Consider the following 17,352-nt stretch of genomic DNA (forward strand, 5'->3'; position numbering starts at 1 on the left):
TTCTTTCTTCTCTAATGGAGCCAGCTTATCCGGCCGTCTACGTCAGCTTCATGTTATTTTCCCCAGGCCGTGCCAAGCAATACTTTGCATACTGTTTTCTCTCCCAGAAGGAATAAATTACACGCAGCAAATTTGCATTCTCTAATTATTACCAGCATCATTGGACAGTAAATTTCCAATCATGTTTCTCTACGGCACAAGCTTGGTCTGCAGGACTCGCGGTAACCCCACCCTCTTCTTCCCTCCGCCGGTGTTCTCCGCTGCTATGTTCAGCTGCTATGCGGGAAAGCTGTCTTGCGGCACGGGATAACAATTGGGAAATTGCCTTTCTACTACTTAACAGCGATACAAAGTAAACATTTCCGTAGACTAGCACGGAAGAGCACCGTGTAAAGGAAATATGAAATCTGTAAACAGGATATCAATCTATTGCACCACAGCCAAACTAATTTTCATCCATTGCTCCTATAGGCATGAGAGAACTGATGTTCTGAGGCTGGGAACAACATAGAAGGGAGAAATACATACAAAGCCTCAATTTGCCTAAGAAATTAACGATGAAAGATGAAAGTCACTGAAAAGGTTAGCCAGCGGTAGGAGTTGAACCCACATCTTCTGGATTGCCGGTCCAGGGCTCTACCAATTGAGCTAAGCTAACACGCCTTCTGCGAGACTTCAAGGGAGCGTCATCTGAAGGGACAAACCAGCAACACTCTCTCACTCATCCTCCTTTCACTCTTACATTTTTGCACACTCATACACACATTCATACGACGGGATCAACGCAGGCGGAAACTGTTGAACATGAGAGAACTGATGTTCTGAGGCTGGGAACAACATAGAAGGGACAAATACATACAAAGCCTCAATTTGCCTAAGAAATTAACGATGAAAGATGAAAGTCACCGAAAAGGTTAGCCAGCGGTAGGAGTTGAACCCACATCTTCTGGATTGCCGGTCCAGGGCTCTACCAATTGAGCTAAGCTAACATGCCTTCTGCGAGACTTCAAGGGAGCGTCATCTGAAGGGACAAACCAGCAACACTCTCTCACTCATCCTCCTTTCACTGTTACATTTTTGCACACTCATGCACACATTCATACGACGGGATCAACGCAGGCGGATACTGTTGAACATGAGAGAACTGATGTTCTGAGGTTGGAACAACATAGAAGGGACAAATACATACAAAGCCTCAATTTGCCTAAGAAATTAACGATGAAAGATGAAAGTCACTGAAAAGGTTAGCCAGCTGTAGGAGTCGAACCCACATCTTCTGGATTGCGGGTCCAGGGCTCTACCAACTGAGCTAAGCTAACACGTCTTCTCCGCGACTTCCAGGGTGCGTCATCTGAAGGGACAAACCGGCCACTCTCTCACTCATCCTCCTTTCACTGTTACATTTTTGCACACTCATGCACACATTCATACGACGGGATCAACGCAGGCGGATACTGTTGAACATGAGAGAACTGATGTTCTGAGGTTGGAACAACATAGAAGGGACAAATACATACAAAGCCTCAATTTGCCTAAGAAATTAACGATGAAAGATGAAAGTCACTGAAAAGGCTAGCCAGCTGTAGGAGTCGAACCCACATCTTCTGGATTGCGGGTCCAGGGCTCTACCAACTGAGCTAAGCTAACACGTCTTCTCCGCGACTTCCAGGGTGCGTCATCTGAAGGGACAAACCAGCCACTCTCTCTCACTCATCCTCCTTTCACTGAAGAGTGAAACTGAGAGTGAAAGGCTCACTAGGCTAGGTGAAAGGCTAACTCCTACAGCTGGCTAACCTTTTCAGTGACTTTCATCTTTCATCCTATAGGCATTTCGTCGACTTTTGCACAGAGCCAATTTGAGGAACGTGAATAAACAATAAAAAAACACGTTAAGGTTAGTGGTCGACACAGAGACCTTCGAGACACTCACACCACAGTTGTCCCCTGGCACTGCAATGCGGCATGACGACCGTGGCTACATGACTCTCGAAACACTCATAAGAAAGTAATGAAGTGGGGAACAGGCCTCACAGCTCCGAAAACAAAGAGGGTTGAATCGAGCCATCGCTGCTGTGGAAGTCCCGACATTTACAGCACGGCTGTGAATTAAGATCATACTATTTAAGCATTATTGTTGTCACTAATTCAGCCTCTCCTCACTAAAACGTTATCTAGCCCTTTGCCATCCCGGGTTTCATTCTTCGTCGGTCACTTGTATTTCGAATGTCTTTGTGGGTGACGATGCATCTGGCCACTGAAGGTTTTTGTTTAACACCGAGAGACCATACGTTGAGATGATATAAATTAACATCATTAACATCCACTTACGATGTCCATATCGGATAACCAGGTACTTCAAGTTGTCGTAACATTCCCCTCTGAAGCACCGGCCCTCAAAAGAATTCACCATGGCCTGCGAAATTAGTAACACAATAAGAACACAACGATGTGAAGAATGCAAATGGGGCGGTGGCACAACAGAGCATGAATGCACTCCTATACGGGAGTCGTTGTATCAGAAACCACCGAAGCGTGACATCAGTTTGCAGTAGAAGCCTTAGATATATGGAGCGTGTCGCACTTAGTGCCCGGAGCAGTGTTGGGGATTTGAATCCGAGGATTTGATTTAAATCCGGATTTAGGCCTGCAGGAAAGAGGGTGGATTCGATTTGGGACTCGGTTTGCAGTAATGCATAGAGCTTGGATTTGATTTGAGATTTGACGACAGATTCCTGCGGGATTTGGATTCGGATTGAATCACATTCAACCGAAATGATTCGAATCCGGATTGAATCATGTTATCTTGAAAGGATTTGAATATGGATTTAATCACGTTTTTTGAACGGATTCGAGCCCACAGTGAAGGTGGATCCCACCATTCAAGAAAAGCATAATCATTTTACAAAATGGGCTGAGCTGTTTCCTCTCAGGACGCGGACTTCCCAGAGAGTGTGGGAAAGACTACTCGACACATTTTGACGGTTCAGGTTTCCTGCTCAGCTCATTACAGATAGCGCACCCTATTTTACAAGTAAGGTGTTCTCAGATTCTAGCGCTGTCTTAAGCATTCAGCACAAGAGGACCTCCCCGTATCACGCTCAGGCTAATATTGCCGAACGTGTTAATCGGAACCTGAAAATAATATTGGTTGCTTTCACTAGTTAGCACAACCGTGATTGCGATATTTGCCTGGCTGAGCTGCAGTTCGCTACACGGACAACAGTCAACAGATCTACAGGCTTCACCCCAGCGTTCTTGAACTCGAGACGAGAGGCATCTTTTCCACTGGAGCTTGCTCTACGCCTCCGGGACGGTACCTGGCTTGCTTATTCAAGGTTTGCTGAGGACCTCCGGAGCCGACAGGAAGATGCAGCTCGGACGGCTCGGGAGAATCTGGACGTGGCAAGTTTGGACCAGGCTCGCAAGTACAACCGAGGACGACGAAATCTCCCCTACAGCTTTGGTCACCTTGTTCTTCGAGGGACTCACCCGCTCAGTGATACGTCACGAGTCCTTGCAGATTCACTAGCAAGTAAGTGGCATGGTCCCTTCGAGGTAAGTGCGTGCTCTTCCTGTCTCACATACAGGCATCGTCGCTGTGGCACGGGCGAAGAAACTGGGCTAGTACACATCTCGGACCTTAATACTTCCGACACACCGAGGGCGAAGAAGCAGACGTTCAGGTTTCTCATCAAGACTTCGATCAGGATCTTACTCCCGTACGTTCCAGTTGCTACAGTTTTCGTGCCCGCAGACGGCACACGTAGCCGCCTCTGTCACAGTGGCTATATCCCAGTGCTCTTGTATAGTTGGTCTTTCTTAGTTTGATTTCTGCTTCGCATTATTCATGTATAATCTTCTCGGGGAGAGCCTTTTCAGGTTCTCGCGGCTTGAAATTGCTTTCTCACCGTATTCCTTTTTTTTCCTTCCCCTGAGGAGATGCCACCCCGCAAGAGGGTCCAACTGACTGATCGCCTTGACCTAGCATAGACAACAGACAACAGAGCCCCCACTACCCAGCATCAACGTCCACCCTCTTCCGGCAGACCCTTCGCGCATTCATCGACGGAGCAGAGATCACTATAGTGATCTCTGCGGAATCTCTGGACTGCTATATAGCCACTCAGGAAGCCATCTCTGACCATCTCTCTGGCTCTGGCTCTGGAAGCCATCTCTGGAAGTGATCTCTGGACTGTTGTCGCTGATGGTCGTCCAGTCCCTTGGGCATCCAGGACAACGTGGTCAGCTCGGCCACGACCTCTGTGAACAGACGACCAGCGCAGAGCCGTCGCCCCATTTTGGAGTACTCCTACTGTCGGACCGTCACCCGAATCACCCCCCGCTGCAGTGAGGAGGAACGGCACCTCTTGTGCCCATAATGCGGGGTGCCATAAATCCACAGGACGACGCATCGACGAGGCCAACTTCATAGGTCAAAGACTGAGGCCACCCGTGTTCCGGGCGACTTGTCTGCTGCTTTGGCGACTGTCTGTCGCTTACGTCCTGATTTGCTCCGTGAGGACCTCCGCAGTCCGTCCGGCCGAAGATATGCTTATCGACATGGACGATGTGTGACTGGTCGAAAGTTCGTCGCTGGACTTGGAGGAAGGAAGTGTGGGGCACCACAGTCGTGGCTGCTCGAATGCTCCTGCCTAGCTGATGAGAGGGGCGGGGTCAGACAAGAGCGGATAAAAAGACGCGGCACAGGGGGATCTGGCGTTGCTTCTGTTGGGCGAGGATTGAGCCTGTTCTGCACTGTAAGTTGTGAAATAAACCGTTGTTTGTTGTTAGCACTTTTCACTTGCTGTATCTTCCTCGGCGACGGAACGGGTGTTGTGGCAACACAGGTTTCCACAAGCTTCCGAAACGTCAGAGCAAGCGGAACATCTTCATTGGACAACAGAAACCTAGCCCTAGAAAAAACAGTGGTAAACTTGGCAGGAGCTCAATATCGGCAAGCGTTGTCTTCCCCTGCTTCTTCGTCCATCATTGGATAGCAAAGCGCTGTATGTGCTTGGGAACTAGCCCAGCGCGAAAGTGGGAAGGTAAAAAATATTTCGGTTTCATTTTAACATGACGATACATTTGCGCAGACCACATGTGAAGTGATCTGTGTTGGAAGCAGGGCAGATCCAGATTATCCCTTTACTGGGGAAGCGGGGTTCTTTGTCGCAGCGCATGGCACAGGTGGGAAGAGGAATGTACCGAATGATTAGGAGGCGGAGTCGATTGCCCGCCTCCCAGCCCTAGATCCGTCATGGTTGAGATAAAGAACACAAGACACAATGAGCAGAGCGTACCGAGCACACAGCAGATCACTTGTGATATATACAACATTGCAAAGCTACGAAGTTTCGCACACGGGGCACACAGCTTCTTTGCATTTTGACGAATCACACCATTTTCTCTACATTTTGTTTGTCAATACAGACATAGTGGCATATGGGGGTGATCAGGCAATCGCTCATCCACGGAACAACAGTAAATACGATTGTTACAAAAATGTGGGTGTTAGTGAAGTGGCACATCAGTGCTGTAACAGATGGAGGGTGTTGCCTTTTTTCCCTTGAAGGCACTAGATCTGGGCCCGAATCTTGGAAGCCTCATTTTTAAAATTTGCCAGTTCCAGACGTAACACGATTCGGAAAAACATTCCCAGAAACCGCACCGCAAGCGACACCTCCCCGACGACCGTTTTATGCACTCTTAGACATGTGACGCGAAATAAGAGGCACTTTTTTATTATTATTATTATTATTGTGACACCCAATTATGCGACACGATTTATCACTTACAGAGCTGTATATAGCGTACCGCTAACTCTCACAGTAACCTCACAGCGCCAGAAGCACGCAGCATGAGATGCCGCATCTACTAAGCGGCAAAAAGACACACTTACTATGTCCTGCACATCATACCGCTGAGAGCACGCGACAATGCGTGCCACCTCGTGCACCCGCAAATGCGTGCCGCCTGACATGGAAAACCTGCCTCGATTCTAGGACTTGACACTTTCCTTTCGATTCTGGGAAGAAAATGATTTCAGATGCCACTTCTCTCCCGGAACCGAGAGGACAGTGTTAGGTCGAAGAATGAAGACAGGCCTTCCATGTCACGGTGCATGCGTTCTCGGATGCACGAGGGTGCACGCATTGTCACGTACTGTGTGGCCGTTCGAGCTGTTTTCCTCCAAGACATAGAGCATATTTCTGTGCTACAGAACAAGAATCGCAGACAGCACACGCGGCACAGGACACAATATTGCAACTGCAACACGACGAGCAGTCAAACCACTAAACCGGGGTGTAGGAAAACATACAAACTTTATTTCAAATGGCATGTCATACTCTTGCGTCAAATGGCATGTCATACAGCGATAAAAATTGCGCACATATAGATGTGTAAAAATATCACTCCGCACTCGGTGCATCCGGAAAACGTCACCAAGTAATTTGGCACCGGATATCAGTTGTGAACTAAGATGCACAGATAACTTCGATATGACTAGAGTTATCAAAAGCAGAAAAGCATTGATTTCATGAATAATCTGCCAAGTTAAAAACATGCATAACAGGATGTTGAAAGACAATTGTATTGTGATTGCCGAAAAATACAATTTGACTTTTATGAGAAAATTAGGTAATAGAAAGAAAAAAAACACATGGGACAAGCAGCTCTCGTGCGGTAAGCAAATTTGCCATCACAAAGAGTGACACGTTCAACGTTAAGCTCAATAAAATTAATTTCCGGAATTCAACTCTTAAACTGCCCAGTTTGACCCCACACAGTGTTCTATAGAAACACCACGGGCATTGAATATTTTGTGAATAATATGAGCTATTCTTTGAAAGGCACGCAAAATAATTTGATCAAAATAGCGAAAATTGCCCACACTTTGCTGTCAGCATATACGGCGACGTTTGATGCCATTGGCTAAATAGCCAGCTTCCCCATTTTATTTCAATTATGTCAGCGAATCACCCCACTTTCCGGAGAGCAGTTATGTTGTTTTGTGCTTACCGGTGACTCCTGCTGTGACTCCGCAATACAAAGCGAAGTTGGCTTGGAACATTGGACATCTCACCTCAAGAAGTTAACTACAATTTAAATTTAGAATAAAAGACACGCTTTAACGATGAGCAATTTAATTGTCATAAAGAAGCTATTGTCATCATGTCATTCTGCTGTGCACTCTTCAGGAATAATGTGAAATGAAAAGGAAGCTCTCGACTTGCATAGATGCTGACTCCTCAGCTTTTTGCGTAGTACCACTACACGTGGTTTCATCTGCCCCGAAGCTGCTTGGGCAACCCGCATCTAGATATAAGAATATCTTTCGTTAGGTGGATTCAACAGCTGGTCAACAGACTCATGTCACCGGTGTCTGAATCTGCTACGTCATGCGCAGTGATGCACAGGCTGTTGGAGGCGTCTTGCACGTCAGTCACTCTCCCAAGTAAATACATGTATTGAAAAAATACAAAAACGAAGAAAGAGTATAAAAGGGTCATGCGAGGTTTTTCTTTATGCCGTGGGTGTACCGCAAGCTCGAACTAGCTGCAGTGATTACCAGTTAATGCAGCATGAACTGTGGGAGAGTGACCGCAGTAGGAACACGAGCGCGGCATCAGCGGGCCGCCACTGCGATGAAACGCAAGGCAGTCGCAGGTACTACAAATTCTTCGAAGCACACTACACAGGTCTTTGTCTGTTGACATCTGCGAAGAAAGGAAATCCAGCTACTCTGTGATGGGAAGTTATTAATTACAGTAATCGGTAAGGCAACGTGGTTACTTCTGGTTTCTCGAAAGAAAATTCTCATCAAAATATAGCCGGAGGATGACTAATGTCATGACCCCTCAAACCAGGGAGCGACGTTCGGCCTCTCGACCCCACAAATGTGTCCTTTCAACACAAAACCCACGCTAGATAAGGAATCTTTCACATGCGGTGCTCTCCTTGGCATGCAATCACTCACTTTTGCAGTTACTTTAGTACCTGGAGTTACCTTTTGCACTGCAATGTAATAAGGCCACTACAAGTAATTACCAAAAGACACCCACTTGCTGTTAGTAATTTACTGTAACTGGGTCGCTGTCGAAAACTCACAGGAGTAGCTGGACAAGTGACTGTGGCTTCCGCGGCACCGCGTTGAGATTTAGTAGGGACGCAGGACGTGGCTACCTCGTTTACTGTTCTTTTACTCACAACTCCTCATCTTTGCCGCCCGTGTAGAACGTAAAACAAAGTGAGGACATGCCACTGTCCACAGGCCCTTTCCTAGATCGGACATTTCATTCCACGGCATGCAAGGGGATTTCTACACAAAGTCACCTACTTCCTGAGAAAGCGTCCTATCCAACAAATAATGCACCCAGCAGCATGCTAACGGTGAAGCCTGCACGTCGTGCTCGTCACATGCGGATTGCACGGGAATCCCGTCACCGGGACGAGCTCTCCACTACGTGCCTATAATGGCCGTATGTCCAATACAAACCGCATTGGCTACAAAAGTAATACAATGTTACTCACCTTACAAGCTTCAAAACATTCCCTTGGCGGAGCCAACGCGCGCCACACGTTCGAAAGGATGACGGTTGACTGCAGTAGTAGAGCGGGGGAGATTCGCAGAACCGAAGATACTGGTGACCATCGGTACCCACCGCTCTAGATAGGAAGGTATTTGGAGCAAGATTGTTCGCGCCAAGAAGGAGCGCGCACCAAGACCGCCCCGCGCGTTTCGCGGCCGCGCGTCGCGTAGAGAGGGGTTTCCTTCTCACATTCGAGCATGCATGAACATGCAAAATACATAACCACCAACCAAAATGTTATTGCCCGCCCATCTTATTCCCTCTCCGGCCCAGTTCCACATACAATACATCCTGAGTGAGGAAGTCCACTCCATGGAAGAGTGTTTGTTTGTTTGTTTATGAGGAGAAGAGAGGTTGGCCATGCTCAGTAGGCCTGTTTCATCTCCCCATGCTTCCCCTTAACATAGCGTACTTTCCTTCTCGCGTCCAGACATGCAAGCAACAGACATACACATTTGTACAAGTGAAAATATTTTATTAATCTAAAGTACTAGCAATCAGCATAGAGAGGTGTAAAGTTGAAACGAACAATTTCTGCAGGCAACATTCACATCCTACACACACACACTACAAATTTTATGATATCGTAATATCTGCAGTTAAACCAATTTAATATCAAATGGATAGATTCGATAACTCGAGCGCGCAGACAATCGCTTCCCCAGAGCAGATAATATTTATTAAAGAACCTTCAGGAACACAACTTTTAATTAAGGAAGAGATTCTTAGTCCATACAATAATAATTAAAATTAAAATTCCTACCATAACAAGTCTGAGCTTCTTCTATGTGACCTCCATCTTCATGTTGTAAATCAACATAAAAAAATCATACATGTAAATAATTAATTATTCCATGCTCAAATCATTTCAATGCTATTAAATACGAGTCATTTCGATTGAAGAGCACAACAGGGGGGACACACCGGACCATCCAGGAAAGCACTAATTAAACAAACAATAGTTAACAGTAGTAGTGTATCAGCTCAAGTAGCCGGCAAGTCACAATGTCGCCTGGACGCCATTAATTAGCAATTAGAGCTAATTGGGACCCCCCACATTAATCAGGACCCACCAGGGAGTCATTACACTAATTGGGGACCATCTAAGACACGTCCAGACCACTGTGTGAGTTGCCGGCTACTTGAGCTGATAAAAAATAAAAAAATAGGTAGAAAATAAAATAAAAAGATAGAGATAGAGTGGAGAGAAGGAGTTTAGTTGAAGATCAACGACGCCATCTTGTAGAAAGCGGTCCGGAACGGCCGCTGACTGTCGCTGGGCGACGGAGCACGGAGGCAGGTTGCAAAGCATCGCAGCACCAGTTCCGGACATCCTGTGACGTCAGCTGTGACGTCATCATGGCATGTCTGGGCAAGTTAGGACAGCTCTGGACATGCAAGGAGAAAAACACTCGTAATACAGAGGCTGGGAAAGCAAGAGTATGCAAACCATCAATAGCTAACAAGAAAATAGAACTAGTTACACAACAAATGATCCCACCACAACAGGAGCGCAGAACCATGCGACTGCTCCATCCGAGAGGCAGGCAGAAACTGACTCGTAATGCTTTTTTGTCCTGTATAAAGCCCCGCAGCTGCACCCCCTAGCAGTTACTCTCTCAACTAATCTCACAACAAAATTATTAAGAATCACGCCAGCGCTACTGCCGTTCCCAAGGCAGAAGATGATATAAAATGCCGGGGATGCCCGGACAACAGCAACCAGCACTGGCACGAAAATCGCAAACAAAGCGGGAACAAAGTTGACGAAAGCATTAGTTACGCAACAAATCACCTCACCACAGCAGGAGCGCAGACCGATGTGACTGCTCTCCGTGACAACCAGCCAGAAACTGAGCGAGCGCGGGGAGCGCACGTCTGCTTTCTGCGACAGCCGGAGAGAAACTGACTGGGGCGCCGCTCCGCGGCCGCTACGCATACGCGCTCCTAGGGCCCTCTGGGGCGACCACCTCCGAGAGGCTAAGAGTGAACAGCATTCCTGCGCCCTCTTCTCTCGTTGCTCATTGGTCGTGAGGCCAAGTGAGAAAGGCACGAAAATCGCAAACAAAGCGGGAACAAAGTTGACGAAAGCATTAGTTACACAACAAATCACCTCACCACAGCAGGAGCGCAGACCGATGCGACTGCTCTCCGTGACAACCAGCCAGAAACTGAGCGAGCGCGGGGAGCGCACGTCTGCTTTCTGCGACAGCCGGAGAGAAACTGACTCGGGCGCCGCTCCGCGGCCGCTACGCATACGCGCTCCTAGCGCCCTCTGGGGCAACCACCTCCGAGAGGCTAAGAGTGAAGAGCATTCCTGCGCCCCCTGCTGGCAGTTCTCATTGGTCGTGAGGCTAAGGGAGAAGAGCATTCCTGCGCCCCCTGCTGGCCGTTCTCATTGGTCGTGACGTCATCCTATTGTCTCAGGGCTACCCTGTTTTTTTCCACTAATGCTCCTTTGGTCAATCTACAATGAAGCCACAGTATGACGTCATCATGCACCTGCGTGGCTCAAGGACGCGTACGCTCTAGACAGGGGACCTATTATTTATTGAATCACTATCCCATGATTATTTCCTTTATTCTTCTATAACGATTGAATAGGAAACTATTGCAGAAGAGCACCATGCATGAAAGCTGATCGTAGGAATTCCAAAGTCTTACTAAATGAGACTTGCAAAAGAACAAAATATCCTAACACGTAACTCCATCAACGACAAATAAGAGGACTAGGCACTCAACAAATCAACACAGAGTACGGGTAACCAGGAGCGCAGAACTCAGGGCAGCAGTATCGTCAAGACAACAATGTTCCTTGTCAAAAGAGAAAAAAATACTAAGCGTCAACAAAGGAAAGCATGCATATCGGGGCACGTCAGGACAAATTGTACGACTGCTGGGCAACAGAGGAAAACAAACACTTGAACAGAGTGAAAAAGGCACTCACCATCATTTTTCCTGTTCACAGCATTCGCTCATTGTAAATCCGCTCGTCACAAAATCCACCTGCATCGTCGAACACCATTCACCAGTGACGAACCACATCCGCACCCCATCAGAGGCAGACAGAACCCCACCGAAGCTACGCTCTTCCACTGACGGCCAACGCCAGGAGCAGAATTTGCGTGTCGAGACCCGTCAGTGTCCAAGAGAGAAGTGAATCCTTGCGCCCCCTGCTGGCGGTTCTCATTGGTCGTGACGTCATCCTATTGTCTCAGGGCTACCCTGTTTTTTTCCACTAATGCTCCTTTGGTCAATCTGCAGTGAAGCCACGGTATGACGTCATCATGCACCTGCGTGGCTCAAGGACGTGTGGGCTCTAGACAGGGGACCTATTATTTATTGAATCACTATCCCAAGATTATTTCCTTTATTCTTCTATAACGATTGCATAGGAAACTATTGCAGAAGAGCACCATAGACAAGAGGAGATTGTAGCATTTCATTCCCAAAGTCTTACTGTACAGGAAAAAAAAATGGTTCAGCAAGACATAAAGTCACACACCTGTCCCCCTCGCGGTTACTCTCTGAACTAAATGAATCGCAAATTATTAAGAATAGCTCTACTCCCATTCAAGGCAGCACTATCGTCAAGAATATGCCTTGTACAAAAAGAAAAAAAACTACATGTAGAAGGAAAGCATGTCAGAACAAGCCCAGGCATCTCAGCACATGTTTGTCAGACAAGGGGGGAAAAAGCGAAAAGAAACAAAGAAGGAAACCAGCATCAAACTATTTCTAAGCACACGCACTCCTCTTATTCAAAAACAGTGCTCATCATAAATCTGCCCAGGACAATACACACTATTTTTCTATTGCCACACTTTTTTCCAGTAACGGTCAATGCATTGCTACAGACTGCGTGACGTCATCACATCCTGTCTGAAGAAGACACCGACAAAGACTCCTATTATTTATTGAATCGCAAGATTATTTCCTTTGTCCTACTCTTAATGACATTGATTCTCTCATTAAAATTCAACAAAAAAGCACCCCGCATATTAACGATTTTCACCCCAAAGGCTCATCATGGTCATTAGAATTACAGTAAACTGCCACTGCTCTTTTAAAATAATAAGTGAGACCACTCAACATCACCTCCAGGCTTATGCAATACGTGACCCTTTCTATGCTCATACATTCGTTGTCTGAGGCTACACCTGCGAGCAAAAAAGGCGCGGAAGCCGGGTGGGCAAAGTTCCATTCGCGCATTGCGAGCATAAAGGCGGGAAAGCCTGGGAGCAAAGTTCTATTCGCGCATTCCAAAGCACAAGACAGAACGCCTTTACGGGAACACGATAGCATTCCTATACTATATTAATGATTATTGCATTGCAGTTTAGAAAAACTACAACTAAACTATAACTTGAGGAGCCCATTAAAATTATACTTTCTATGGAAACTATAATTGCCCTATTACTTGGATCGCTACTAATGAAGCGCTCCAATTTTTTCTCTCTTCCCATTTCAGCCTTGTCATGCAGGGAAGCAGACTCATATCCAAAATAATTAATTTACACTGAGGGTGCCGTGCTTCAGGAATTTCTATCCTGCGCTCAGATGCAAGCATTTCTTCACGGATACCTTTAACAGCTGACTTCCTCAACATATCGAACACCCAACAAAATCAAACAAACAATCAGAGAAACCCTCTTTTCAGCTGTACCATGCGACTGTCTTCTTCGTAAAATCGGTGATCTGAGGAAGAGAGCAGCGAAAAATTGCGCGCACTTGTGCTTGACTTAAAAAAACCTGAAGCATATGCCAATAAACCAAGAAAAAGACACTCATGTCTGGTATCTGATAGTGCCACATACACAGACGCATTGTCGCAAAGAAAGCACAGGACAGGGATACACAAATTTCCTTAGGTGAGCAGGGAAAAGGCTTAAGACCTCAGGAATAATAGCAGAGTCACTGGACATCGCTACGCGGCTAACACAAGATAACAACAACAAGATAATAGCGGCGGGTAAAATTGCAACACTGCTAAACAAGCCCCAACATGCCATCATGACGTCGCAAACCAGGAAAAAGAAGCACGCGTGCGCACACAGCAGCTCAGGAATGCACAAGGAGAGGTGCTTTATAGGAATTTCTACTCCACACACTCAGATACCAGCATTTCTGCACAAATACCTATAACGGCTGACTTCCTCAACATATCGAGGAAAGCGAATACTAACACTCAACATATAACAAAAAACAAACAAATTCCATTCTCATGAACTCTCTCCTCTGCCGAGCGGCTTTCTCCTGCTCTACCTGGATGCTGACTGTTTCCCCTCATCTACATTCTGAGTAAAAGCCGTGAAAGGAGAAAAGAACCGCGAAAAATTACACGCATGTATGCTCCAATAGCTGTAACTGCAAGAAACCGTAGCGCACGCCAATACACTGAGAAAAAGACACCTATTTCTGCCACCAGATAATTCTTGCATAACGCCACATACACAGTCGCATTACCCTTGCGTAAAGAAAGCACAGGACAGGGATACACAAATTTCCTTAGGTGAGCAGGGAAAAGACTTAAGACCTCAGGTCACCACACATCGCCACGCGGCTAGCACAACATGACACCAACAACATACTAGCAGCGGGAAGAACTGCAACACTGCTAAACAAGACCAGACATGCCACGATGACGTCACAAATCAGGGGAAAAAGCACACGCACGAACGCACAGAGGACAACGCATTAAACACACGGAGCGCTCTGGAATAATCGTAGCATTACCGCACATCGCTACGAAGCTCAACGTCTAACACAAGACGGCAGCAACAAGATATTAGCGAAGGGTAAAAATTGCAACACTACTGAACAAGTCTAGACATGCGACATCGAATGCGAAAACACTGGTGATCGGGGAAAAGGCCTAAGCCTGCGGCGGATCATCATAGAGCATACACAACTTCATTTTTCTATTTTGCGTAAACTAAACGCGGTCTGCTTGGAAAACGACGTACAAATTTTCTTAGGGAGCAGAGAAATATATAAATTTGTACTCCGTGCTCAGATACCAGCATTTCTGCTCAAAAACCTGCAAAATTAAGCTCTGCTTACTTCGTCAAGATATCGAACACCCAACAAAATCAAACAAACAACCCCACTTCCACTGGTAGAGCACTATTCAGCTTTTACGCAGGAGGCTTTCTTCTACATAAAAAGTAGAGAAAATAAGAAAAGAGCAGTGAAATATTACACGCACTTTTGCTCGCATAGCTATAAGAGAAAAAAAATAAATAAAAGAACGACGCACACGCTAATAAACTGCGACAAAGACACCCTTTTCTGCTATCAGATAATTATTGCATAATGCTAAATACTCATTTGCATTGGCCCTGCGTGAAGAAAGCACAGGACAGGGATACACAATCTATCTTAAGCGAGCGCAGAAAGTCACTTCTACTCGAACAGCTTAATACCATAAAGTCTGAATTTTTGCAAAGAAAATAAAGTCTGAACAGCGCTACGAAGGTGACAGACACATACTAACAAACAAACAAACACTTCTTCGAGTCTGTATTATCTTTTAAAAAATAACGAAAGCACACATAAAAAAAAATCAAATCGGCTAGGTAGCCTACCAGACGTTGCGCCTTAAAGTTGGCTGCACGCAATGCGCGAAAGCATGCTGTGAAGCCAATTTGCGGTTTTGCTGGATGCACATGAAGTCCGATTCCAATTGGAAATCGCGCTAAGGACGTGCCAAACGTGGAATTTTCGCAAGATTAATCCCAATACCTGGAATTCTGTTCATTTTAGCGGGAATGCTGGCGCTTGTGCTCCATTATTCGAAATTTTGAAATATTCGAATTTCTCGATTATCAAATTTTCGAATGCGAATAGGGTTCGAATATCAACGATATTCGAACAATATTTGAAATTTCGAATATTCGCACACCTCTAGTGAATACTGACACTCAACGATATATAACAAAAAACAAACAAATTCCATTCTCATGAACTCTCCTCTGCCGAGCGGCTTTCTCCTGTTCTACCTGGATGCTGACTTTTTCCCCCCTCACCTACATTCTGAGTAAAAGCAGTGACAGAAGAAAAGAACCGCGAAAAATTACACGCATTTGTGTCACAGGACAGGGATACACAAATTTCCTTAAGTGAGCAGGGAAAAGGCTTAAGTCGTACCGCTCAGGAATAATCGAGAATCATCGCGTATCGCTACGCGGCTAGCGCTTGAACAGCGCTACGAACGTGACAGATACATACTAACAAACAAACAAACAACAGCAGGACCGGCGTCGGGCACTCATAAAATACCCTGCCCAAAACAAAGACTTCGCCAGGTTCGCGAGGCAATTCCATTAAAAACGCTCGTCCTATCCTACATATAGCAATGCAAACGCGACTGCCCTAATTTTTTAAACCACTATTTCACGCAATAGTACATAAATGTATCACTCGTGCCACACGAAAAGGCAAACACTTACTTGTCAAGTGGGGTCCCAGCGCGTGCGCGCGCGCGCACACACACAGGCACACACACACACACACACTAACATTTTCACACTCACAAACGCAAAGTCTATTTTCACAACCACATAAATCCATATTATTCCTCAGGTCAATAATTATCCTGCCATCGTCAAAAGACGGCACAGACATGTATGCTTACGCAAGACAATCGGTCCTCGTTCCGGATGTAATAGGATATCGTCACTCGGCCGGCGCGAACCAATAAAGAACGAAAGGAATGCATGTTCGCTACGAAGAAAACGGTGCCGTGCTTCTACGCAGCGATCATTATACAGGCGCGTAAATGTGAACATCATTCGCTACACACTGTAGCTCTCATCATTTTTAAACCAAACCGTGTTCATAGGTCTTCACTAAATAGGTGAGCCGATAATGACTCCAAATAAAATAAAATAAAATAATCATTCCAGCATCGCTGGCTGCAAGCTCGGGTACCCAACAGAGCAGCGCGCTCCTATCAACACGCCTTGGGCTGACCTTACACACCCGAAGCCTTTTCTGAATACATTCTGCCGGCGCTGGAATAAAAGATTTATCGCGAGGGTACTACGATGTGTGGTGACCTGAGGTCTTAAGCCTTTTCCCTGCTCACCTAAGGAAATTTGTGTATCCCTGTCCTGTGCTTTCTTTACGCAAGGGTAATGCGACTGTGTATGTGGCATTATGCAAGAATTATCTGGTGGCAGAAATAGGTGTCTTTTTCTCAGTGTATTGGCGTGCGCTACGGTTTCTTGCAGTTACAGCTATTGGAGCACACATGCGTGTAATTTTTCGCGGTTCTTTTCTCCTTTCACAGCTTTTACTCAGAATGTAGATGAGGGGAAACAGTCAGCATCCAGGTAGAGCAGGAGAAAGCCGCTCGGCAGAGGAGAGAGTTCATGAGAATGGAATTTGTTTGTTTTTTGTTATATGTTGAGTGTTAGTATTCGCTTTCCTCGATATGTTGAGGAAGTCAGCCGTTATAGGTATTTGTGCAGAAATGCTGGTATCTGAGTGTGTGGAGTAGAAATTCATATAAAGCACCTCTCCTTGTGCATTCCTGAGCTGCTGTGTGCGCGCGCGTGCTTCTTTTTCCTGGTTTGCGACGTCATGATGGCATGTTGGGGCTTGTTTAGCAGTGTTGCAATTTTACCCGCCGCTATTATCTTGTTGTTGTTATCTTGTGTTAGCCGCGTAGCGATGTCCAGTGACTCTGCTATTATTCCTGAGGTCTTAAGCCTTTTCCCTGCTCACCTAAGGAAATTTGTGCATCCCTGTCCTGTGC

At 46.1% G+C, this 17,352-nt stretch overlaps 2 non-coding genes across 2 annotated transcripts; both read right to left on the reverse strand.

The window, feature by feature from the left end:
* Positions 1-1,246: 1,246 nt before the first annotated feature.
* Positions 1,247-1,319, reverse strand: Trnaa-cgc (transfer RNA alanine (anticodon CGC)). The gene has a single exon. It is a non-coding gene; the product is annotated as a tRNA-Ala (tRNA).
* Positions 1,320-1,574: 255 nt separating this feature from the next.
* Positions 1,575-1,647, reverse strand: Trnaa-cgc (transfer RNA alanine (anticodon CGC)). The gene has a single exon. It is a non-coding gene; the product is annotated as a tRNA-Ala (tRNA).
* Between the last annotated feature and the right edge of the window lie 15,705 nt (positions 1,648-17,352).

Source organism: Ornithodoros turicata, unplaced genomic scaffold, assembly GCF_037126465.1.
Source record: "Ornithodoros turicata isolate Travis unplaced genomic scaffold, ASM3712646v1 ctg00001081.1, whole genome shotgun sequence".
Taxonomy (NCBI): Eukaryota; Metazoa; Arthropoda; class Arachnida; order Ixodida; family Argasidae; genus Ornithodoros; species Ornithodoros turicata.